The sequence below is a fragment of the Lates calcarifer genome, linkage group LG8 (genome assembly GCF_001640805.2).
Source record: "Lates calcarifer isolate ASB-BC8 linkage group LG8, TLL_Latcal_v3, whole genome shotgun sequence".
In the NCBI taxonomy this organism is placed as follows: Eukaryota; Metazoa; Chordata; class Actinopteri; family Centropomidae; genus Lates; species Lates calcarifer.
Window position 1 is genome coordinate 810058 of NC_066840.1, and position 27131 is coordinate 837188.

General features: G+C 40.1%; 1 long non-coding RNA gene across 1 annotated transcript; it reads left to right on the plus strand.

Annotated features, from left to right (window-relative positions):
• Positions 1 to 2372: 2372 nt before the first annotated feature.
• Positions 2373 to 3912, plus strand: LOC108895513 (uncharacterized). The gene is made up of 3 exons (XR_001962979.2): positions 2373 to 2488; positions 3653 to 3730; positions 3816 to 3912. It is a non-coding gene; the product is annotated as an uncharacterized LOC108895513 (long non-coding RNA).
• The last annotated feature ends 23219 nt before the right edge of the window (positions 3913 to 27131 follow it).

Below are 27131 nucleotides of genomic sequence, written 5' to 3' on the forward strand. Positions count from 1 at the left end.
CAAGCTGCATCAGCGTCACTCTGCAGAGGTAGTTTTGTGGTCAGGTCAAGGCAACAAAAGCATTTTGGGTAAAGGTAAGAGAAAGATTGTGTTTTTTGTTAAATGTACATAAGCATTTGTCTCTGAACTTTCTGTGCATTGAGTCCAATCAGCATAATATTTTCATGTTGTTTTCCTTGGTAAAAGTAACAGTCAAATGTCTGATGTGGAGATATAGTCTTGTCGTGTAGAATGACTTCAATTTCATTCTGGAGTTTCTGATTGTTTACTCCTACATGTGGTCTTATGTTCATTAGAGTTGATCTTCTGAACTGGTCATCTGACATTTGAATTTCTCATACATCTCCTTGGACGTGTTAATGGCTCATCTAGACGGTGGGAAAGGAGGACTGAATTGCGGTTTAGGCTATAATTTTCAGTGACCACACTTTTACCCTAATGTAGACTCTGGTGCATGGTGGTGTATTTACTATGTTATAATTAAAGTGCTTAAAGTGCTAAAAAAAAGCCATTTAAAAAGACATTTATTCAGCTTTTTGCCTTTAATAACTGAAGCACCTGTTTCTATTGTGACACGAATTTTCCATCACACATTAAAATCAAATCATATGACTGAAAACAATCAGTGGATCTGCAGACACTTCAGCAACCAAGTCACAGTCTGCTTTCCTCAGGGGGCTGATTACAGAAACATCATGAAAATGTTGCTTTTGAGAGTTGTCATTGAGGACAACATCGACAATTGAAGCTCTGAACTGCTGCAGCTAATGCAGAAAAGGCAGGCAACTGAGGTCAGAGGTCAGACTGTATGGTTTCATAACGCTACAAGATTGTTTTCCTCCCTTGGGCCACCACCAAACCCTTAGAGATGTGTCGTGCAGGCAGCTTGTTCCCTCACACTCAGAGGTAGTATGTGTATTCAATTTCTGTTTTAATTAGGGTGACATATTTAACTGTCCTTTAGTAAGAGCTACAGGACTGATCCTCACAGACAGAGCTGATGTGTTTTAATGCCACCTCACACTCTCTCAAACACTAAAAACAGAACATTTAACTGGTGTAAACATGTTGAGGTTAACTTTGTATCCTTGGTATTTTTCAGATGAATCATAACCTTAGTAAGGCAAATAAATCTATGATTATTTTTTGCTTGTTACAAGCCAAACACACTATAGCCAAATCTGGGAAATCCACTACTAAACCAAGTATTAGTGTCTGGCTTGCAGGACTATCAGATTCACTGGCACTGGAAAAACTCACCTTTACGTTAAAGGGTAAATATTTCATTTTTGACAGTATGTGGAGATCTTTCATGGTGTTCTTAGAGGGGAGGAAACCATTGGAGGCTTGTTCCCCCTGTATGTAAACCATAAACAAATGAAATTGCCTTGTATTTATTATACGTCTGATTATTTTATTTTTATTTTTTTTTTGGGGGGGGGGGGGGGGGGGGGGGGTTTGGTTGTTTTTAATGCTTTTCTTTAAGGGAGTTAACAGATTATTTAATTATTTGGACTGTGCAAAATAACACATGCTACTGCCCTGTGATATGTATTTCATTGAAGATGTGACTTACTGTGATAGTTCTGTTTTGCACCTGTATTATATCTTGTTGTAGTGTGATTATTTATTCCGAAAATTAACAAACACACACACAAAAAAAAAAACATGTTGAGGTTCAGATTCACTGCTGGAGTGATGACTTCAAATTACCATCCTTCAGTTAACAATGCTGCGCCTCCCATGTATACACACACATAAACACACACACACTGCTAACCTATGTATATTTATTTAAAAATCCCTCAGACAAAATGGAGTCCACCTGAGCAATAATCAAAATATTGGCAGGTCATTATCAAGGATTTAGTCAATCAATGAGGAATTAACATCAATCAACAAATCAGTCACAAAATCAACTATAAGAACAGGAATAAATAAATACATAAATAAATAAGGAATAAATGTCTTTAAATCATCAAATCAACACACAGTGCTTTTGAAAGTAATTTAGTTCAGGGGTAAATGGACTGTACTTATATAGCACTTTTCTAGTCTTTTCAACCACTCAAAGCACTTTACACTACAGATCACATTCACACACACATTCATACAGCACTTGTTCTATATATATATATAAGTGCTTTCTAACACATACACACACATTCACACACCGATGACACATCGGAGGCAATTTGAGGTTCAGTATCTTGCCCAAGGATACTTCGGCACACGGACTGGAGGAGCCGGTGAATCGAACTACCAACCTTCTGATTGGTGGCCACTCCGACACATTGGAGGTGATCCGATGTGTAATCTTTGTCGATCGACTGAAAGGGAACACCGCCCTGTACAATACAGGCTGTAGAAATTGGCACAGGAGGTACTTGGATTTTCAAGGAAAAGATGGAAGAACCTGGGAAATGAAAATGTCTGCTACTACAAGAGGAAGGAATACACTGGAATTGGTGCGAGACTAAAAGAAAAGGTAACATCATTCTTTGTACGTGACGATGTGAGCAGGATCACTACTGGAAAAAAGCAAACGGTCACAAAAGGAAAAAAGAAAATGCAGAAAAGACTACTTCTGGATTCAGTGAAGAACCTCCATTTGAGGTTCCTCGCTGAGCAGACCAACATGAAGCTGTCATACTCGCTGTTTTGCACACTTCGTCCCTATTGGGTTGTGCACCCAATGCTGTCAGATCGCGAAACATGTATGTGCAAACAACATGAAAATCTTGGCTTTATTGCTAAAAAGCTTCATCAGATGCACATCATTGACATGTTCAATTTGGAGAGCCTGACAGAAGCCATCACGTGTGACATCACAAGCAAGCAGTGTATGTATGGAGAATGTGACAAGTGCAGCAATAAGAGCTATCCACTCACAGGCCATTACAAAGCTACTGATCGTGTCTCCTACCTTCAGTAGGCAACTGTTGACAAAAAGAACAAAGATAACTCTGGAGCAACCTCAAAGGTCACTTTAAAAAAAGAATATGAATCCTCACAAGAAGAGCTTGTGGAAACATTTGCCACTTTGCTCCAGAAGTTTAGGCGTCATCTCTACAACATCAGGCAGCAGTATGCTTTCTCACGGGCCCTGAAGCAGAACCTCCCTGCCAACCAATGTCCATGTTGATTTCTCAGAAAACTATACTTGCAAATACAGTGCAGAAGTGCAGTCTGTTCATTTTGGTGCATCCCACCAGCAGGCCACTTTACACACTGGTGTTTATCACATGGGGGGAGAATCGGCTCCTACCTCCTTCTGCACCATATCGGCATCAAGATTGAAGGGACCACCTGCAATATGGAAACACATGGAGCCCATTCTGAAGGAAATCCAAGAAAAATTCCCAGATGTGACAACTGTGCATTTTTTTTTAGCGATGGGCCCTGCACACAATACAAACAGCGTAGAAACTTTTACCTTTTTTGCACTGAAATTTTTAAGAAGGGGTTCACAAGGGGAACCTGGAATTACTTTGAGGCCAGTCATGGCAAAGGAGCCCCAGATGGCATAGGTGGCACACTGAAGAGGAGGGCTGACAGGCTTGTCAGCCAAGGAGTTGATATTCCCACAGCAATGTCCCTTTACCAAGCTCTGAATGATGGTCAGTCAAAGGTAAAATTGTTTTACATCCAGGAGCAAGATGTAGATGATGCAGTGAAGGAAATGCCGGCTGACCTTCCAGCGGTACCATCCACAATGAGGCTTCACCAGGTATTCACTTCACTATTTCGCCATGATTCTTATTTAGTTAAAGCACTTTGAACTAACTTGTGTATGACTGATCTTGCCTTGCCAGGTGATTACTCTTTCACCTGGAAAAATGCTCTACCGCGACATCAGCTGCATGTGTTCTGCAAATGGGAATCTGGAATGTAATTGCCAGAAAACGAAAAGCTTCAGCTTTAATTCCACAGATGACCACACAGAAGACCTAACACACAGCAGACCAGAAGAAGAGCAGTGGCATACTCCAGAGGTTGTGGGTAAATGGTGTGCTGTGCTGTATGAGGGCCACATCTACCCAAGGATCATCCAAGAGGTGAATGAGACCCACTGCCAGGTGAAATGTATGCACAGAGTGGGGGAAAACCGCTTTTTCTGGCCATTGAGGGAGGATGTCCATTGGTATCCCCTTGAGGATATTCTGACCATCATTTCACCGCCACAGAATGTTACCTCACGCCACCTGGCCATCGCAGAAGACCAATGGAACACTCTGGTCAGCCATGAAGAGTAAAGTGGAATATTAGAAGACCGATGTTCTAAAGCAGATGACAAGTGTTCAGCTAAGTGTTAGAGTGAAATGTTTTTAGCTCAGTGTTAGAGTGAATATGTTGAGGGCTAGGGCAGCCAGCCATCAAAGGTTGAAAAGCAATGTTCTGAACCAAAGGGCAAGTTTCAGTAAAGTTTCTTTAATTATTATTATTTCTTCTATTTTTTGGGTGTTATTTGAGGAAAAGTGCAACAGAAGGTATTAAAAGTTATTCAAAGAACACTTTGGTGTCTTGGGCATTTATTTGTCACTTTTATATGATGATCTATAATCAAAAATAATGTAGCTAGTCATCCATCTTACTTTATGCAACCCTGTTACCCTAATTTCAACCCTGTTACCGTATCATTTTAAATTACTTTCTCAGCTCAAAAGGAGTTTATGCAAAATGTGTTAGAGTAAATATTGTACAATAAATGCTGAAATTGGTAAAGTGAAACATGCCATTATTGAAAAGTTGGGTGAGACAGATTTTGAAAGTTGTTAAAATTAATTTAAATCAAGTCATATGTGAAATCAAATGGTTATTCAGAGAGAATGTTACTTTATTTACTTAATGAAAAAGGAATTATATTTCAGAAATCAAAAATGTACTTTTTTCAGATTGCTCAGTGTTGGTAACAGGGTTGCACCAAGTATTGTAAACACCAAGTAAATCATGTAATAAAAATTGTACCATTGATCTGTAAGCTGAGCTAATCAAGTCTTTGATAGTTTATTACCTATTATTGATGAATATGTAGCAGAAAATCAGAAAAGTGAAGGTTTATTTTTCAAGAATTTTGAAGCCCAAATGTCCTCCAATTCTGGAATGACCCAATACAGTTCAGCAACAGCACAAACTAAATCCTCCAAAATGATCATAAGGTTGGATCAAAGTTGAAACACCTCTCTAAATCAGTCTCAGTAAAACTGATCATAATAACCTTCATGAAGGAGTAGTTATTGCAGGATTACTGTATTAGACTGCATTGTTTTTAACTGCTTGGACCTAATAAACTGCTAACTGAGTGTACATGTTCATTTCAACTACACTAAACTCCATCACCTCAAAACTCTGTTCCTAAGTTCTGTATGTCATAACATCGGATTTTGTTAAAAGAAACATTTATTTTACAAAAACAGCATGTGAAGGATTATACCAATAACCCGCAGCCATAATGAATTGCTCCCATGAACACAGACACTGTCTCGGTGGCTGGCCAGACAGAGAGGGTGATTTTCACGTCTGTGGAGATCCCGCAGCTCCTGCTTCAGACCTCCATCAATCTTCACTCGGGTGTCCCGCGTTTCTGCTGTGGTCTCCATCAGTCACTGTGAATGCAGCTCTGCCCCGTGCTTCAGGGTGTGGGGCCTGTTGATGGACAGAAGTATAATACACGATGCTGCAGGAAGTCTACAGCACGCCTGACAGAGCATTGTGAATGAATGTGACAATAGGAAATTAAATGATAAGGGGTTGAAATCCAGCTGTCAGTAATAAGTCCTATTCACTAAGCCTCTTTCATTTATGTATTATCCTTCTATTGTCTCAGTTTTTAATCCTGTGCAAATCATGTCTGTTCTATCTGTAATCTAAAACATCCACTGCAAATGACTAAAAATATTTGGTAAGAGAGGAGTGGTCAGAGGTCAACTGATAATATGATAATATTTATATTTTTTCTTCCTCTTCTGAGTGAAGAATTATGCAAACTACAATGGAGACTATGGGAATGAATGGAGAGCTTTGATAGTGTAATGCCCAAGAACTCATTTACTACTACTAACTAAGCATTGAGAACTAATGGGCACCAAACAGCAGAATTAGCAGTGAATATGGATGTAATCAGGTGGACACTGAAATGAGTCCAGATGAATGATGATGTTGTTTGGTCTGTAGGATGTGTAAGGAGACGGTATGACAGAACCTAAAGAGACAGCCAGACAGCTAACAGGAACCCGAGGCTGAATCACCAAAGTAAAATGTATGTATGTATGTTTTATAATTAACATAACAAAACTAAGGTTCAGAATGTTTATAGGCATGGAACTCGGATACTGTCAGTACATTTAGTCCAGCTCACTTACACATGCACATAATGACATTTCTGTGTAGTTTAACTTTTTGTTTGTTTGTTTTTGTTTTTGTTTTGTTTTGTTTTGTTTTTTTACTTAAACTAATGTTATGGCAGTCTTCTGTTCAATAAAGTACAGAGTCTGTTGTCTTTCTGCACAGAACATCTTCAGGAGACTACACGACAGCATGGCCCTGAGAGAAAGAACCGCATCAGCACCTGCAACAGACTGAATGAAGCTTGTAGTGCACATTAAAACAGGGAGAGAACTGTCAGCCAGCCGAGGCTCCGCCTCCTCAGGATCATCACATGATTTCACTGGGTTCTGCTCACAGGCTTTCCTATCATCCAATGATTTAAACCATTTAAACCAACTTACCTGTGTTGTCTCTCTCTGCTGTCACTGCAGTCTATGCTGCTTGCAACTGAACCTCTCCACCACCCCACTGCCACCAGTGTCGACTCCCTCTGTGACCTCACATTTCACATTATCACTTAGCTATCAACTTATGAAAAATATGATACATTTAGTCACAGTTCTCATATTACTTTTTCAGCTTTAGTCTCCTTTTTGTCATGAAGAAAAAGCTTGTAAACAAAGTTTCATCATAGTTTTTCTTCACTCACCACTTTGTCTTAATCTACATTTCCCTCATTAGATCTGACCTTCAAACCTGTGGAATGAATCTTTTCTTACATAACGTACAGCTCACTCCGATGAACCCAGCAGGCTCTGCAACATCTCAACTGGAGCCTCGTTTTGTGTCCATTAGCTGACTGCAAATCAGGTTTCACTGCTGCTCCTTTGGCAAGTATTGTAATTCAGCCTGAGTATCCAGCAGCTTGTCTCTGACTGTGTGGATAAATGCCTCTGCAGCAGCTCCTCTGCCAGTGAATGCCCTGACATTATCATCAGAAGTTTGTTTGCAGTCTTATAGGGAGACCCTCAACAAACTAAGACAAAAACTTTGACATCTCCTAGGTTGGAATCGATAATCGTCTCTCATCGACTTAATATAAATATATAAGGTTTGTTCATTTTAAGTTGATTCAACTTAAATTTCTGGTTTAAATTTGACTTTTAATGATGAGTTGAATGAATTAAATGTTGAGAGTTTATTCTGCTCATTAAATGTTTTTAAAGAAACAAAACTATTATGTTAGCAGACTTGCATTGTTTGACAGCTAAAACTCTCCAGAGAGCACAGGCAAGATGGAGACTTGCTGTATATTTAATCCATATGAAGATAGGCCATGGTTGTTTCTTTTCATAATATTGAAAACAACTATGATGAAGTTTAGTATAAGTTTAAGTATTAAATACACTTTGATAAAGTCACTGGCAGCAGCCTCGCACGTTGTCTCCTCACTGACTCTGACACCAAGTGGCTCTGACAGGAGCAGCATCAGCTGTTCGTCACATGAAGAACTGACTCTTCAAACTCATGAAATGACAAAGAAAAACTTATCACAATACACAATGTTAGGTATGCTGAAGTGGAAGTTTGAAACTGGGATTAATGATCAAGACAAAGGTTTGCTCAACTTTCAATTTTAATGAAGCTGAAGTAGCAGTTCAATGAATCAATAAATCTAAATCAACCAAACTACAACAAGAGTTTGAGCAGCATGCAATATTTAGATAACATGTGGTGGTGTTAGCAGATCGTATAGATTGTATTTTTTTGACCTGACCTAAAATTTTCCAGCAGCTCTTTCAGTCAGATTTTGAGGTCTGCATTGGCAAGTGTTCACTTTTCACCTAGCATCCGACCAGCTTTCTGGAGCAGCACTGAAATACTGCTGTGAGTGTTTATCCACGCTGCGCTCTCTCCATTCACATGCACAGAAATATCATCTTCGTGATTATTACACAACCTGAGTTGTAGCATGTAGCAGCTGAGACAGGCATCTGTGGAGGTGCTCTGGTCCTGAGTCCATGCCAAATGGCAAGATGTTGAGGCAGCAGTGCCTGCAGGAGGGAATGAATATACTGAGCTCCTTGTGTGTGTGTGTGTGTGTGTGTTTTTTTTTTTTTTTTCTCAGCTGGAAGTGTCTGCCAGAATCCAGAGTGGGCATCAGTATTAGTAAACCATTTAGTTGCATTCAGCTGTGCCAACTACTGTCCTTCTGATGCCAACAAACAGTATCTCTTTGCCCGTAGTGCCTCATTAGCTCAGGGAGGTGAGGCACAGTCCATGCTGTTTCTCATGGATATTAGGATATTATCAGGCTCAAACAATAGTTAGTGAACCCATCTATCTGACAGAGGAGAGTTACACTGCTTATTTAACAAACTACAATTCCATGTTCATAAAAATAATGATAGTCCTCACTGATGCACAAAAAATATGAAATAAATCATAAGTAAAGTTTACATTAGGTAGATTAAGATGCATTTTTGGTATTGTTTCTTATCTGTCCATAATGTGGTAAATGGACTGCACTTATATAGCACGTTTCTAGTCTTATCGACCACTCAAAGCACTTCACACTACAGGTCACATTCACCCATACATTCATACATCATGCAAACATGCAAAGTGCTTTCTAACACATCCATGCACCGATGACACGAGGGTTCAGTATCGTGTCCAAGGATACTTCAGCATGTGGACTAGAGGAACCACTGACCTTCCAATTGGTGTGCGACCTCCTACCTCCGCAGTCACAGGAGGTGGAGACAATCACCAGGAAGTCAGATGTCTCACGTAGAAGTATATATTATAAGCTGTAAATGATGAACAATACAGAGTAGTGCTACACCAAAGTTCTGAAGGTGTTGGGTTTAACAGGGCACATATAACTCCAGGTACCATGTGGTTGCAACACTTTTCTGTACCTAACCCAAATAAGGCCAAGTTAGGTTCTAAAGCTATAGCTTTAAGGACCCCATTGCTCCCTATTGGTCACTCAGATCTTATCATTGTCACATGTCTTTACCTAATTACCATCACATGTATCTTGTCCTTTCCTTTACTTAGCTCATCCTGAAACCTGATTGGGTCTAAGTTAATGTCTCCTTATCTGTAAGACCCTGAGCAGTAGACCAGCACTGCAGAGGTGTTTACGACCTGAACTATTGGAATGTGTATGAGGCCTGGAAAATATTAAAGCACATTAGATGTTTTTAAAAAATCCTTTACAATAACATGTGTGTTAGTATGTGTTAACAGAAAAAGATGATGCCTATACATAGATATGATTTCCATAATGTACAATACTTCAGTTTTTCCTTTTATGTAACTTACAACTATTATATATAGTTATAGAGATATTTTTTGTAACACAATCAATGAAGAACTTTATTCTTAAGAGTCAACATACTGACCAACTGGGACTGAAACATTGTCCATTGTTTCATATCAGTGTGCAAGCACAAGATGTTGTCACAAATATCTTTAAAATAATCTTAATGAGAATGACCAGCTGCAGCTGGATCTGAAGACTTATATAACCCACTATATGGTGATATCTGCTGACTTTCAAAACCAACTGACCCATGCTGGACCAGACCTGGTCCAACTTGTTCCAATCAGTTGTCTGCCCTAATCATACTGGTCATTGGCTCAACAATCAGAATTGTTATCCTAGCCTTTAGAGGTGTTGGGAGACATACACTGATCAGGCACAACATTGAACCACAGATTAGGTGAATAACATTGATCAGCTGGTTAGAACACAATGTTCTGCTGGGCAGCCGCAGGACAATTTGCCCATCCACACCACAAGAACTGCTCAGAAATGTCTCGAGGAGCACGACAAAGAGCCGAAGGTGTTGACCTGGCCTCTAAACTCCCCAGATCCCAGTCTGATCCAGCTTCTGATTGGTCGATAGTGGTTTTAAAGTTGACGCTCATCAGTGTATTTTTAAACTTATGACAAAGCCAGGCAAGCTGTTTTCCCCAGCTTCCAGTCAGCTAATGCTATGCTATGCTAAACTAAGCTAGGCTAACCACTTCCTGATTCCTGGTGGTTTTCATCTTTTCATTATACTCTCAGAAAGAAAGCTGTTTTCCCTGAATGCTGAACTGTTCCTTCAAACATATCAGTTCACACTGAAGTAACCTTCCCAACAACACTGGTGGTTGGCTTTATTGTATTCTGGCCAGTCTCTGTGTGTATCCAAACAGCTCCCTCCTTTATCCCCCGCCAAGCAGCTCTTTGTCCTCAAGGACGGCCACTGGACTGACATCAGCCCAGCGTCAGTAAAAAGCAGCAGCAAAGACAGAGGAAGATGAAGGTGCTCTGAGTTGAAAGCAAGGCAGCATGCAGAGAGAGATACAAGAAAATGAAAGTCACAGTGAGAAGAGGAAAGCTGGCATCGAATAGATGGCAGACAGAGAAAGTGACAGTGTGGAGGAAAGAGGCAGAACAGGGTGGAGGTGGTGATGAAGGCCAAGGTAGCTCCTGTGTTTAGTGCTGTTTGAAGCAGTTTATTCAAACACTTTCATTCCTGTGATTCAGGGAGAAGTAAACAGGACGTATTAGTGGAGGTTGTTTCACAGTAACTGTGTTCCAAGTGGTTTATTTGAAATCTTAAGGATGTAGTCTTTAGGTCTTATTTATTAGGTCAAGTAATAAAACTTGAAATTTGATCACAACTTGCTCCAGACAACAGAACAAGTATCTGTCTTCCTCAATGTACACCCAAATCTCACCTCATCACCCAATACAAGCTAGATGCTTGTCCACTGATTGTGCCATAGATTTAAATCTGAATTCCAATAAGACAGATATGTTGCTTGTCGTTTTCCTAAATGTTTTAATCAATTTGAATGGCTGCACAATTTCACATTTTATTAACAGTCCAAAATTATCTTTAATAATGATAATAAGCTTTATTTGAATACCACCTTCCATACATGAAATGCTCAAGACAGACACACATTTCATACAAACAAACATTTAACATTAAAAAAAGTTTCCTTAAAATAGCAAGATTAAGGGTTTGTTTGGTTTTTTTTTTTACTTTAATCTTCCCTTGGATGGCAATTTACATGATTTAATAGCTTTTTAATTTCCAATGTGTGAATAGATTGTAACATAACTTTAAAAATGAGACCTTTCAAAACAGTTGCCTGTAACAACCTATGGACTGATTCTGTGTAAAGGACTCAGAACAAAGTTTCCAGGAAAATCCAAAGCATGTGATGTATACGGGGCTTTCTCATCAAGGACCTGGCTCTGGATCCAAGTATACCCCAAAGTCAGGTTTGTTTGATTAGTGTGAACACTGTACCGTTCCACTTACACGAATGTGACCAATGTTGGTGGAAAACCAGGGTCAATGTTGGCAGGGAATTTGATTCATGACAAGCTGATAATGATATCATACTTTATGTATCCTATTCCAGAAAAACATAACATTAGTCAAACTTTAGTGTTGCATAGCCAGACTCAGAAACAGGTGACAAATTGTGGAGTATGAGAATGATGAGAATCATATGCACAGTCACAGTCACTGGATCTCAACCCAGCTGAACACCAGAAGGAGATTTTGGTTTGACGTGTCAAACAGCACTCTCCACCACCATCATCAAAACACCAAATGAGGGAATATCTTTTGGAAGAATGGTCTTCATCCCTTCAGTTCAGTTCAGAGACTTGGAGAATCAATGCCAAGGAGAACTGAGGCAGTTCCAGAGGTTCACAGTGGAACAACACTGTGAAAAGTCTTCTCTTTTTCTTTATCTCTTGTTCTTTTTCAGTTTTATCATCAGGTTTTGTCTTTGTACTTGTCTGCTCTCTTGGTGTATTTACCCTCACTATATGGAGCCACAAAAGTGGCTCAAAACAGTGACTGTGCTACCTGCCGCTAGTGTCAAGCCCTAATAAAAATGTTCAAATGTAACAGACAAAAATTCAAGTGCAAAAGGCATGCTGCATTAAAGCTAACTACAAAGAAAATAATCATTAAGGTTGATCACACCTTAAATCACTGCCCATCAGGCCAGAGAGAGGGAAAGAGAAACAGGCGAGTGGGCAGATGTATCACATTCCATTCCCTTGTTGAAAGCTCTATTGAACAGGCTGGTCACATGGTGGAAAACCTCTAAAATTGTGCCAGGACCCCCTCATCCCCCTGAGATGAAGATGATGATGAGTGGGAGGAGGAAGAAGTCAGAGAGGCAAGGTGCCGGTGGCAATCCTTCAAGCTTCTAGTTTAAAGAAGAAAGACACTTCGATTTTCTGAGGAGTGGCGTCCTGACTGGTGGACTGAGTCACTCATGCACTGGAGAGAATAATAACACTTCTCCGAGAAGCAAGGTAACGATTCGCCACATGGTCTGGAGGGCCCTCAGAAACATGCAAGAATGAAGTGGGCGAGGAAAGTGTGTATGTGGAGCTCCATCTTTTCTCTGTGTTGATGGATTCTGATGGATCAAGTTAACAGAGGCAGGCTGTGTGGGCTACAGACATCAGAGGACCAGGGAGGGCTTCCACTCCACAGACAGCTGCTCTGCTCTGAGTTCCCTCAAAGCACTGCCAACCATCATGCTTGATTCCACTCAATAACCCACATTCATTTGTGATCTAAAGCAACAAAGACAAAAATATTTTTTCAAGCATTACATCCAGTTTTTGATTGAAGTTTTTTTTTAGTCCCCGTGGACTGACTGAAGTGATCACCTACAGTTCATCTAACAGCTACTATAGAAGAGCAGCAGAGCAGCAGAGCAGTCCAGCCTTCACTGCATTTCAACCACAGCAGTGACACACAGCATGTCCTGTAATACAGAGCTTATAAGGCATGTAACATGTAGCTACCAGTGATGCAAAAATGTGATCAAATAATGAATCAAAACATTATAGAGTTTGTTTTTTTTAGCAGTAAATCTATATTTATTACTTGTCTTACATACTTACTGTGCATATACACCATTCTGTTACAAAATTAAAACCAGTAATGGTTCGTGATCCGTGTTGACAGACAGACAGACAGATAGATAGATCACTCTACATATAGTTAATACATTTTCACACACATAATTCAGACACACTAAAGAAGAGAAACAGCGGATACTAAATGTGGTTGGTTTGGAGGTCTTTCTATGAAAGACAGAAACAGCCTCCACAGTACTGTGAAGGTCTGCTCCAAGATCATACGACTCCAGCAGAGAGACTTGTGCTCTCTCTGGGAGAAACACGTCGCCCAGAAAGCAAAAGGAATTATCAGACGATCTGATCACATCCTCTCTAGTGAATTCATCTTAATGCTCTCAAGGCAATGCTACATGGCACCCCTGAGAAAAACTAATTGCTACTTTCATTCTTTTATTCCTTCTGCTATCAGGCTGCTTAACATTGACTGTTCTCATTTTAAAGTGGGTCTTTATTTCTATTTATTTCTTATTTATTTCCTATTTTGTATTTCTTTCTTGTGCAACATATATTCTGAAATGTGCAATATATTACAATACAATACAATAATTTGTTACACCATTAAAATATAGAACCAGGCCAAACAGCTCTGAAGACTGGGAAGGACAATAGCAGTGAGGTGTTAATGTTCTTTTTAGTCTAAGCTTCTGGTAACAGCTACAGCTAGAAAAGTCAGGTTGTTGACTGGAAGGTAAAGAAAAGTTGATTCATTATAAAAAAAAAAATAAAAATGTTTTCTCAACACCTCTATTCACACACACTGTACAGACATTGGTCCTATGAGTAAAGGAGAATGTCAGAGTCAGAATCAGCTTTATTGTCATTATACAGAGTACAATGAAACTGTGTTGTTGTAAGTTCCAATAGATTCCTACATACAGCTTTATCATTCTAAAATTCAGCTTATTCAGTCGGTCAACCCAGCAACTAAAAGAAAGCTGCTGTTCCAGCTGGGTTCCATCTTAGGTTTTATTCTTGGAGCTCTGACCATTGGTCCAATCAGTGGTGATAAAACTGCCACAGAGGAGCAGTTACTGAGCGTTTGAGACACAGTAACATTGCTAATATAGCTACAATGTGGTGAGAAACCCATGCAATTAGATAATCACATCACTGAGGCAGTCATATTAGCAGCTCTGTGCAGGAAGCTCTAGATGTTCTGACCACTCAGATCAGATTCTCTCATTAGTTTACGTTCAGACAGATTAACATGAATAAACAAACACTCCAGTGACTGAATTCATGTAAATGACATGAGGGGAGCAAAGATTAGACATGATCACACAAAGCTTCACCATCTTATACACTTTCTGTCTGAGGTTAACTTGCAAGTTACAGAACTGATCTATATGAACTGATCTATACACACTTCACACAGTGGTGCTTTGAGCCTAATCCTAACTTGCTCACAATGACAATGCTAACATGCTGATGTTAGCAGGTATTTTATCTGCCATGTCCATCAACTTAGTTTAGTGTGTTAGCATGTTAACGACTTGCAAGCGTTATATGATTACAGAGTTGGTCTATTAAAATGTGCATGAATGAAGAACACCTTATCCACTACATCTGGGCTTGATTACACTGAATGATCATTTTCCCACTCGTAATCATGACATATATGTAACGTGAGCACTATTTACAAGTCAGGAAAAAAAAATCATTAGGATGACTCAGTTCCAACATAAACATTGCATGATGGGAACCATTGGTTTATTGGTTATTACAGTTCATCCAGAGAGGAACAACAATTTGTTTGGACTCAATTTAATCAGTTGGTAAGACCTACCTCATGTGAAAATGTCAATCTCATGATGATCAGCCAAGGCAGTAGATTGCATCCTCTTGGCTCCATCTGTGCAAAATGTCATGGCAGTCCTTCAAATGTTGATTATTTGCTGCACGTCTGTCTATTTAACAGACAGACAGAGACAGACAGGGCTGGTTGTTGCTGCCAGCAGCTGACTGTGCTGGTCTTTTTTTATGTTAAACATGTAAACACACCTAATTACCAGACACATCTGACAATCAGGTCTTGTGGAATTTGAATGTGCTTGTGACAGTTACGTGCAGTCTCCGTGCTTCTTATACTGCTTATCAGAATTCACAGGATATAATGTAGAAGACTGGTGGTTTGGAGCTTGAATTAAGTCTGCTGGTAGCAGCTGTACAGAACTTACAGCTTCTATTATGTGCAAAAAGGCTCCAATAATTTCCTTACATATATATTTAAATGGTAGTGTACAAGCCATTCTAAACACTGCCTGTATGAGTTCAGCACAGTCTAGTACAACAGCACCACTGAGGCCTACAAGATTACAGAAGAACCTCATCATCAGTGTCACCAAACACAAAGTTATGTCTGTGTAAAAGTGAGACCACAGAGCAGACTGACGCCCAGGAAGCTGTGATTCCACAGTACCAGCATGCTATCTAGAATCACACACTGGGGTGGCATTACATCGTTTGGTTCAGTGTAAACAAGGAAAGATGGTGTAATCAAAGTTCTTCTTAATGGCAATGTAGTGTGACCTCTGTGTATAAGACTAAACCTAAAAATAGCAGATAAAATTGACACTACATAATCTACAGTCTATTAAGCAATAATTAGGTAAATAAGTCAACCAATCCACAGCTGAACAACGGCTAAATATAACGTCGTAATGTGGTCAACAACAGCAAAAAGCCATCCTTTATCTGTTCACCTTTCAGTGTCTCCATATGCTGTTAAAAAGAGGAGTTTGTGTTGAATGAGCCCACTCAGCACACACCACACACCAACTGTGACTCCCTGTTTCAGGGGAATGTGTAGTTGTGTTTAAACTCCCAGTCCTGACTTTCCATTCCATTTAACTTGATCAGTTCATTAAGAAAATGAAGCGTGGGGCTTTAATGAGGTCTTGTTAACAAGGGAGACCAAATTGCCTCCATGAGCTCAGTGTTTAATAAAGAAGGGAGAGGAAACTGAGGAATAAAGAGGAATGAGGAGAGAGCAGGGAGATGAGGTTTGTTGTTCAAACACACGTCGCACACACATGCCATGGTTTGGATTTTTATAGATCAGTTCTGTAACTTGCAAGTTAACCTCAGACAGAAAGTGTATAAGATGGTGAAGCTTTGTGTGATCATGTCTAATCTTTGCTCCCCTCACGTCATTTACATGAATTCAGTCACTGGAGTGTTTGTTTATTCATGTTAATCTGTCTGAACGTAAACTAATGAGAGAATCTGATCTGAGTGGTCAGAACATCTAGAGCGAGACACTGCAGAGATCTGATTGGAATCACATTTCAAACTACCTGAGGGGCAGATTTCATCAGAGATGTTTAAGGAGACTTCTTGATAAATGTAGCAGATATATGGCAGAGTCCACCAGTTCTCTATGAAGGTACTTTATAAAAAACACTGGATCAAATACAACCTGCTCATGCTGCCAGAAAGACTAACAAAGAAAATGTAGGGCATATTTAGGCTTTTTGCTGTTCAGGCTTTCTTAAGCATCAGTCACAATCCAGATATAATCTGGATAAGCCATAAAGTGATTTGAGCTGGCAGTCTGAACAAGGCATAAGAAACAAAGCAATGTCTCAATCTTGATAAAGGTGTTCACAACAAATCATTTAGACAACACAGCCTTGCTGTGTGTTCAGGCTTAAAGGTATAAGGTGAATGGTTAGTGATAAATATCAAGTCGTGTACAACATTATAACAATTTCTCAGTCAGTCATGATTAAATGAATGCAGGTCCAGTTTTGGTTTGAAAATGCAGCATTGATTTTGTTCTCTGTAAGAATCACATTAGCAGTGTTGAGTGAAATGTCTGGAAAACTATTTGGATAGGGTTAGGTTGCAATTACAATTATTTTAAGGTTAGGGTTAGGGTTATTTTACAAAGGACTGATCATCTGTAGTTAATGTCTTTAACAATGGTTAAACCAACACAATGTAACTTTGTTGAGCTACAGCAGCCTCTGCAGTCTCGGGTGGTTTTTAATTCTGTTGAGCTTTACAGTGTATATTACCCATGATCCCTGGCTTCTGGAGCAGGAGGTGCTCAAACACACCAAACTGATTATAATTCTTGATATTTTCAAAGTTTCCTGTCTGGATGAACGTTTTTAATTTGAATTTTTCAGCATTACTCTTGAGCTCGCTGGGCCTGAGTCCAGCAGTTTAAGCTGCTGACTGGGAGATCATACCCACTCACAGAGTGGGAATGTCAGAGGCTCCATTCTCCCTATTACAAGTCAGCGAACCATCACAATGATCCTGAAGCTGTTATTATTGGGAGAGGAAAAGACAAAGTGTCTGCTGGAGGAGGATTTTCTACAATCTGCAACCTAACAATTGCTCTTATTATTCTATTATTCTTAGCTCATAACTGGTCTATGATGTATTAACCACTAATAAAGCCAATACAGCTCATGAACCCTAGTGACTTATAAGCAAGGGTATGGAATTGAGTTTGGACGGAGACAGGTCCCCACCAATATCCATGACTGAAAATGCTGTGCATTAGTGTGTAGTCAAGGTATTAGGTAAACAAAGTGTTAACAGCTCTTCTTCTCCACTACAAGTCCCTCCTCTTTAATCCAATATTGCTAATAGACTGGCTTTACTTGCTAAGGTGTGAGAGGCTGTAGGTTCACCTGACTGTAAGAAGCACCAAAGCTCCATCGACTGCAACAGCTGCATGTGGGCTGAGTGAGGAAGACTCCATCCTCCTCTCCTACTGAGAATTCTGTGCATGAAAATACAGGTTGTGTCTTGTGTTGACTCAGTAAGGAACAGTGCATTTTACTTTTCAATACAGGATGATCCCAAAGGGTGGCAGACCTAAACAATGGTGTGTGTGTGTGTGTGTGTGTGTGTGTGTGTGTGTGTGTGTGTGTGTGTGATATGTTCAGTCAGGATGGCAGCCAAAAAAAGAATAGGTCAAACTGTAAAAGGCAAAGCAACCACTGACATCTGAAGCAGAAATATTTTCTCAGTTGCTAATGTGAAGAGTCAACAATAAAGGTGATGAAAATACTCAAATAAGCCATGCTTTCTTCACTGGTTATATGGCTGCATCACTGTGTTATTTTGTCAGGTGACTATCATAATAATAATAATAATAATAATAATAATAATAATAATAATGACTTTGTGATGTGTGATGTGTGTTGTGACAAAAGCTCAGTGGTTCATAGCTCAAACATTTGCACATTTCTCTACTTTGCTTGCATGTTTAGAAAAAAAGATGTGAGCACTGCAGCATTCACACATTGCAGCACATACATTAATGATTTCAATTACTTTGATTTCTGAATATGTTATGTGTTATATATATGTTTTTTGTCAATGCTGTTCTGGGAAGATTTAGTCGCACCTTACAGTATATTAATGTTGTTTTATGAAGGTGTGATACATACATGGTGTTTTTATAGCCCCTGTAAACACCTTTAGATAACAAGTCATAACTCAGAAACATGGTAGAAGACAGGCTAATTTGCTGCTATTCAGTGTATTCACATGGCATCAGGGAGATCAAACAGGTAGTAGGCTCGAGGAGGAGTAGAAAGGACAGAGCACAAAAACACAGATGACTTCAGCCAAGGACAGATCTGTTTCTGAGTCTGAAGAGCAGAAAAACACAGGAAGAAAAAGCTGTCAGAGGGATCAACTAAAGGATAACTTTTCAACCTGAGCCTTCTTTTACTATGTTTTGGGTGTAACTGATTGGCAGGGAGAAAAAGCTTTAGAATGGGTGCAGTGTTGATCAAGAACAGTGTGCTCAGCCACCACCGTCAACTGCTGCAGTGTAATCCAACTGACAGTTGTCCATGTCAAAGTATGTCTGTACTATGCAAAGAGTCTGACATTACTTAACATATAGACAGATATTTTGTCTGATTAGAAGCATTGCTATATATTGTTACCAGACTCCATGGACAAGATAAATAAATAAAAATAAAGATTAGCTAGCACATCTGGTCATTAGCTAGCACATCTGGACCCATGGAGGAAAGGTCGCTGGCCCTGGGTACATCCCCACCTCTCTATACTGCAGGGCAAAGACAGTTCTGGGTGTGCAATGGCTGCCAATGACATATTGAAATAACCTGAAACGATAAATATCTTCTTAGCAAGCTAGGCTAACTAGCTTCCTCTTTCCAACCTGGAAACATGCTGTGCAGCACAATGGGTCCTCCCAAAGGCTGAACACTGTGACTTTTATGGTGAATGGCTGATAGCTAATGCTATGTGAAAAGGGAATAAATGCTAAAACATAAAGCACAGTCAGTAGTGCACCACACACAACTGTCTTGGTTGTTGGTCCCAGGTTCTGAATCTCATCTGACCTTTTCACATACAGTGCAAGGCAAACAAGAAGTGTGAAATACTTGACTGTGAATATCCAGGGGCTGAAGCTCCACCATGGCGGACATATGTCAGGTCATTGTCATTGTGGTGCATTTTAACGCAGTGTGAAAGCTCAGGAAAATCGACCTCCATCCAGAAAATTACGTTGCTTTTTCTGATGCGTGATAGTTGTGTTCTGTGTGAAAGTATGAACAACAGTTTGAAAAAAAAAAAAAAGGACAAAATGCAACTGAACATTAGTTTAACCACATGACCAAAGGACTGTACGTTTCAGAGCTGAGGCAACGTGCTTGGTGTGCGTTCTCTGTGTCTGCATATCACTACAGCTGTGGAGAGGATTCAGCTTGTTCTATTAGTGAGATTCACAGGAATAATTAAGTCGTGGGAGAACTTTGTGTTGTTCTTGTACAGTGCAATCCATCTTTCTTTCTTTATTTTTTATTTTTACTTCTTCCTGTTTTTTCCAACTGGCTGGTTTGATAAACAGCCTTTTATGCAAAGGCTGAGGAGAGAGGGAGGGGAGGAATGAAAAAGCAGAAGAAAACCACACACACGCATGAGCAGAAAGCGAGCGAGTTCGCATCTGTTAAACAAGAATAATTTTGAAGGCTCATATTTCATTAAGTCCTTATTATGAGGCTCTGTTGTCGGCCCTGCAACCTGCTATAATCTGTAAGCCATTACCAGCGTCTAAAAATAACCGAGTTATCTCGCACAGCTGCCGAGCCAACCGGCAAAATTTTAATAAACGTCATGTAACCGCCATAACAATCAAATTTAATGGGCCTGAACCACAGCAACAATGCTGTGCCCCACAGCACAGTTTGCATAAAGGAAATGACAAGCAAATCCAATAACAGCAGAATATTCTGTTTCTTTTACATATTTAATTCATAAGGTGGTGTTGTGTTTATTGTACTTTACATTTTGCTCAGTATCCCTGAATGTTCTGCTGGGAGGCATCAGGGAGCGAGCCTAACAGTGAGGGGTGAGGAAAGGTTGATGTTAGAAGAAAGAGGAGGAGAAGGTACAGGAAAGGTACAGAAGGCCAGAGTGGCCAAATCAAGCCCCCAGGAACAGTGGACTGTGTAGCATTGTGGTCACAGTCAGAAGTGCAGGTCACATGACGACCAGTGGTCAGCTACTTTTCTCACAGACAATAAGGAATACATTTTTCTGAACTTCACAATCAAACAGTATTTTCACCTCAGTTGTCTACAAGCCTCTGCACTGACCAGTCCTCTCAGCCTGACCCAGCTGTGACCACTCGACTTGCTCTTGGACACGCCTCCTCTGACAAGTGACTTTTAGATCATGAGCCTCTATGGAAAACTGTGTTCTTCAAAGGCTGTGAAAAAATACAAAATAAACAACAATATTAGATGCTTCAAAAACAAACCCATACTTATACCATCCTTATCTAAGCGTATGAAGCGAGACATGACGTGTCTCGACTTCATATTCTTACTAACATAATGGGTGAATGAAGATCTCTTGCCTCTCAAACAGATCCCAGACTTTACAGTTTCACTTTGGCTTTCTAAATTCCTCCTGGTGACATATACACAAGGAGCTCTGCATCCAGAGCTCTGTCTTAAATCGGCTGGACTGTGAAGGGTGACTGTTTCCCTCCGGTGTGAAAAAGACAGGGACCCTCTGTTTTTTTTATTTTTTTTTTATTTATTTTTTTTATTGGTGAAGGAAGATCATATACTACACAGATAAAAAGACATATACAGACAATACAAAACATCATATACATACAAACACGTGGACATACAGAGGACAGAACCAAGACAACCTTTTTTGTACCTTGTGGTTTTGTAAATAAGAGAGACAAAATGAAGGAGATATAAAGGAGAGAGAAACTTTGTTGGTTTTTTCTTTTTTTTTTCCTTTTCTTCTCTGTATTTCTGTACCTGACTTTACCTTGATCTGTACAGCTCTGAACCAGTGCTGTTCTGTTGCATAAGTACAATATTAGAGTGTTTTTTTTCCTGAATATGCACTGTGTGTGTGTGTGTGTGTGTGTGTTAGCGTGTGTCTATAGTAAGCATGTTTTGGCCTGCACTTGTAAAATAATCAGCAGCTACTTGTGAAGGCCAAACAGCTTGGGATGTTATTCTCAGGGGGAATCTAAGTGTTAAACAGCAACACAACCTTGGATGATTGCATTCACCTTCCTCAACCCCCCCCCCCACACCACACACACACACACATACAGGCTATTACTACCATCCCTTGACACTACCTGACAGCGCGCTGCCCCCACTTCTTCTCCAACACAAAGGAATCACTCATAGCGCCTTAAAAAGTATCTTCAAAGCTAATCCACTCCACACATTGATTAGAGCTGGTTTTGCTCTCGCCAGCCTTCATGGCCCTCTGCAGCAGAGGCCACGGGCGGCAGGAGAGGAGGAGGAAACAGAGGGAGAAAGCAACAGCACAGGAAATAAATCAGAAGATAAATCAAGAGATTTGAAGGGTTGTAAGGTGATGGGTTGAGTTCTGCCAGCACCAGCGTCACAGCGGAGTGAACAGCCCGTTGAACATGGAGGAAAACATGTGAATCTTACCAGGGGGGACGAGAGGAAAAAAAAAAAAAAAAGCTAGAGAGCAGCGACGCTCAAGTTCACCCCCCCCCCCCCCCCCTCGTGACTTCCATCCACTGCTTTTAATGGAGCTAAACCTTTAGCCTGTAGATGTCAAGCAGAAAACACCCAGCAATTATAAATGCTTATCAGGGGCTGAGAAAGCAGATCCATCACTGGGTTTGTCACAGGGAGACATGGAGTCACAACAGGTCTTCAGAAAAACATACAGGAGGCTACTGTACTCTTTCACAAGTCCACTGTAGTCACCAGCCTCCATCTGCAGAGGAGAGTGCAGTAGAGAGAAAGATCCCCTCCTGTACATTATCAGTAGGTTTCAATTAAACTCATTTAATTTCACATTTTAGAGGGACAGAGAGAGATCTTACAACACTGTTTTATTGTGGGTGGGTGACACTGACTGGCCAGTATCTGCTGTTTCATTGTTGTGACAATAAAGACCTGTTCTATCTGATTTTGATTTAATGGCCAATATCCTCAAACCGGCATGTTGCTGTAACACGGTGATCCAGGCTCACATTCTGTACAACATGTATTAAAAGAAGGGCAAAAACCTCAGTCTCGGGTCAGTTAGCTCCCTGAGGCAAACCTTCAGCAAAACCCAATCAGCTGCTTACACTTGTGCCCTTTTTGCTAAAAACAGAAGTTATTCTGTCAGTAAAAACCAGGTTACCTGGTCTAACCTCATTCTAGAGAAGAAACGACTGTATCCATCACTACCACCTGTCTCTTAAGCTTTTCCAACTCCTTTACCATCTGAATGGTGGAAAGGTAACAGACCCCAGACAGAGGAGACAGGGGGTCTGTTTAAATCCTCGTGCAGGTCAGGGCCACCTCACAGCTCCAGGCAGAGTCAGGAGAGCAGGCACCATTACTTTCTGCTTTCCTCTCTCTTTTTCACAGGTTTTCTGGCCTTTCCTTTTGCCCTACCCTTTTTTCTTCCTTTTTCACTTTTTTCCACTCCCTTAGGCAGCACCTTCAGTCCATCAACACCTCCTCTTCACAGAGAGAGGGAATCGATAGCACTCGGGTCTGAGCAGTGGAGGAGACATTGATTGCTTGGTCCCACTGACTGCCCTTTCTCTGTCTGTTCCCTAAGCTGGAGGGCAGGAAGTTTTAGGGCTGTTTCCATAAGAGGCATACATTTATGTAATTTTGGACCTGCAGAGATGCAGCTGAGGCAACGTTGCACACTCTTTTTTCAATGCTGAACCGAGGACCAATGACAGACACTGGCCTCAGAAAGCAGCAGTAATTCACCCTGGTGAAACTTATCTAAATAAGGAAACACTGGAAATGCCAATTCCCCAGAATCTCCTGCTGCTAGTAATCACCGGATTGTTCCTGTAATTACTGAGGTGCAGCTTCGGAATGAAAAAAATCACCAGGGATCATGAAAATGTGTAAAGCAGCAGGTTGGCTGTAATTTAAGGTAGCTGGAGAAATGAGTGATGCCATTAGGAAAACTGATGGAGGTCCTTTTGATTTAGGTAGATAAATACCATCATCACATGTACCCTGCAGACAAAAAATAAATAATAATAATAAATGTGGAAATGTAGCACATTAAAATGCAGATGTGAAGATTGGACAATGTAGATGGTTAAATATTCTTCAACACCATGAATAATAAACCGCTGTTTGCCCATGGCTTGTAAACAGAACTTTGCTTAACTTTGGTGTGATTCAAGAAAGTTCTCATGTTCTTAAATCAAATGTCTGCTGCTTATTGGTTTTGGTTAGTCAGTCAACCACTTTGGGACAGACTAAAATTCTGTATCTTAACAACTGATGGATGGATCCCATGAAGCTTTGTACTGACACTCATGGTCCCCAGATGTTGACACCTTGACTTTTCTTCTAATGCTAAATTTCAAACTGATATCCATGGTGCCCAGAGGATAAATCCAAAAGGTGGTGGTGACATTTACTCTAGCACCACCAATAATTTAAAGTGTTTTTCTTATCCATTGAAATAGCTCAATATCTACTGGTGAAACAGAGGCAAGCCTGGACGTAACATCCTGACTCCTCTCTGCAAGTGCTTTTCCCTTGTAGAGAAAAGCAGACCATCTTACACATAACTCATATGACAGTTACTGAATGGTAGACATGCTCATAAATCACTCTTATGCACCAATTAAGAATTAATCTGTTCTGTTCTGTTGTTCAGTCTGTTCTGAATCTGTTGTTCTATCATGTGGCCCATTGTCCATCTGTGCTCCTGTTGGCTCAAGGAAAAGGAATAAATTCTTCTTTCTTTCTGATATATCCCCAGAGACTTTATTCTTCCTTTCAGTATTTAAAAATCATACTGTACTGACTACTAAAAAGAATTACTGTGTCTATATTTACAGTACAATTCCAGATTATTACATCTTGGACCTTATTTTTGTCTATTTGGACTAAACTAACAAGTGGTTTGACAGGGCAGCAAACACAAGAACTCTGTTGCAGTCAGCTTTCTCCAGTGAGCTGATTCCTTATACGTCATTTAAACAAAAAAACTTATTGTCCATACTCAGTTTAGGGGCTTAAAGAAACCTGCTGCCTTGCCTTTGAGTTCTTACAAGAACATGTGTATAACAAAAGACTGCAGACAGGCAGAGACAAACTGCCTGTCTGGGTGATGTGCATGTCTCCACACCAGCAGCATGTCTGCTGTGGTGCTGCTACTGCCAGCCCTATTTTTCTACCCTGAGTTTGCCTTTGATAATGATCATCAATAACAGACTGTTTGATTTCATTTTATTATAAATTCAGTACCCATGTTCAGAGTGAGAAAGAGAGACAGACAAAAAGAGAGTCAGAGAGAGTCAGAGGAAGAGATACAACTACTGCCCCTCACCTTCAGTGACAGTGAGAGCTGTCTGTTTTCTGTAGTGTTCCTGGCATGATGTCAGTATTACCATCAACAGATCTTTTCCCTGTCTATTTTGCTGGGAACTACACATCTCAGGTGTGAAAAATTGGTAAGATGCCAAAACTCTAGATGATGTGCTACATGTCTCACACAGGCTGTGTGACCACTCTAACCTGTTAACATGTGAAATGAAAACCAAGATGTTCTGCAACCACCACAGACATGCCACACAGGCGATGGGGCCCTAACAGACGTCTCAACTCAGACCTTTTCATAACTGTGTCTGTATTTATTCATAGTAACAGAGCCAAACAGGAAAACACAACATTACCACATAACATTTAAAAAAATGTCATTCTTCCACACCTCTCTATAGACTTTTTGGAGAAGAACTTTAGAAAAACAATCCTTTTTATTATTGTAGGAGTGTTTATACTGGAACATTGTTTAAGACAAGTAGTTTGAGGAATACATGCATTAGGGTTAGTTTAATACAGTTGCAAGTTGCTAAAGAAATAAGGTATGTATCCAAGTGAAGAGTTAAAGGTGGGAGATTCTTGTATCAACAATAATTCATCCAAACTCAGAGTTAACTGAAACTAACACAAATTATCTTCTAGAGGTCTAAATAACTCTGTTTCTACCACTGAACATTTGGCTCCCAGTGTTAGGAAAAGCTTCACTCTGTCTGTTTGAAGCAGCATCTTCTATCACTAACACCATTATTAGAAGTAAGCCATGCTTACAAAATAAGGTGGGGGTGCAGGAAGAAATCAGATTACTGACTTGCTGCATGTATAAACAGATTTATAGTAGCCAGGTTACTAGAATACATGTAAACCCGTTCACTGATTATCTGTGTAACCTTGTTTCTCTGAGTGCATGTAAAGGCACTGATTGTAGAATTATTATATATTTTTTTTCAAAAATCCATTATTGGTGAGATCATTTTGAGTTTTCCATCCAGTTTAAGTTTATAACTTGTCTGATCATCTGACTGTGATTGTTGTGATTGTCAGACTTCAGCAGTTACTGTGATGAGTGAATCATCAGTGACTAAATAAAAAAGAAATAATGTGATGAAAAATGAGACCTAGGCATCTACCCACCCTCATCACATTCTACAGCAGGAGCATCCTGCCCACCTGCATCACTGTCTGATATGGGAACTAAACTAAACTGCTGACCATAAACCCTTACAGTGAACACTGAACACAGTCAAGAAGATCATCAATGCTTCTCTACCCTCCATTAAACAAATCCATGAAGCATGGGGCACCCACAAGGCCCTCAGCATTCTGAAAAGACCCCACCCACCTGGGCCACAGCCTCTTCAATCTTTTACCATTTGACCAGAAGGACCAAGGCTCCTCCCTCAGGCTGTAAGAACACTCAGTAGCTTAAGGAAGGAGACAAAAATACCACAAGCCACAATATTTAACAAAAAACTTGAAGTTGAAATTTGTTCTTCCTTCACAGAAAACAGCTGTTAGTTTGAATTCAGTTACAATAGATTCCAAAACATCCAGAGAAATTTCTCAAACCTCCAGCAGCATGAGTAGCTTATCTGCTGTCCTTCAGTGGGCTCAGTATGTTCATCTCCTGCACATAATTGTACCCAAAAAAAAAAGGCCTATACACTGCTTCTGCTTCCAGCTCACACTATGAGCTGCTGGTTATAAACAACTCACCCTGAATCTCATTCAGAGCAACATCTGGTGTTTCACACACTTACAGCATTCAACATCTGGATTATACCAGCGCTACATAACCATGGGTGGCTAAAGAAGCTTCTCTCCTAACAGAGATAGGAAGCCTCTTTAAGTTTCACTTGTTTTGCTGTTCTTCTGCATTACGCTGGGATGACATGACCCTGGGATTACTGCTGTCCTCAGGAGATTATAAACTGGCTGAATGGCTGAAATGACTCACTTGCATGGAAAAATTTTTAACATGGTATTGACATTTGTACCTAGAGCTCCACCAGCCTCTTGCAGCTTTGAATCTGAAGTTCAACATTCATGTGTCATCAAATAGCAAAAAATGCTAGAATATG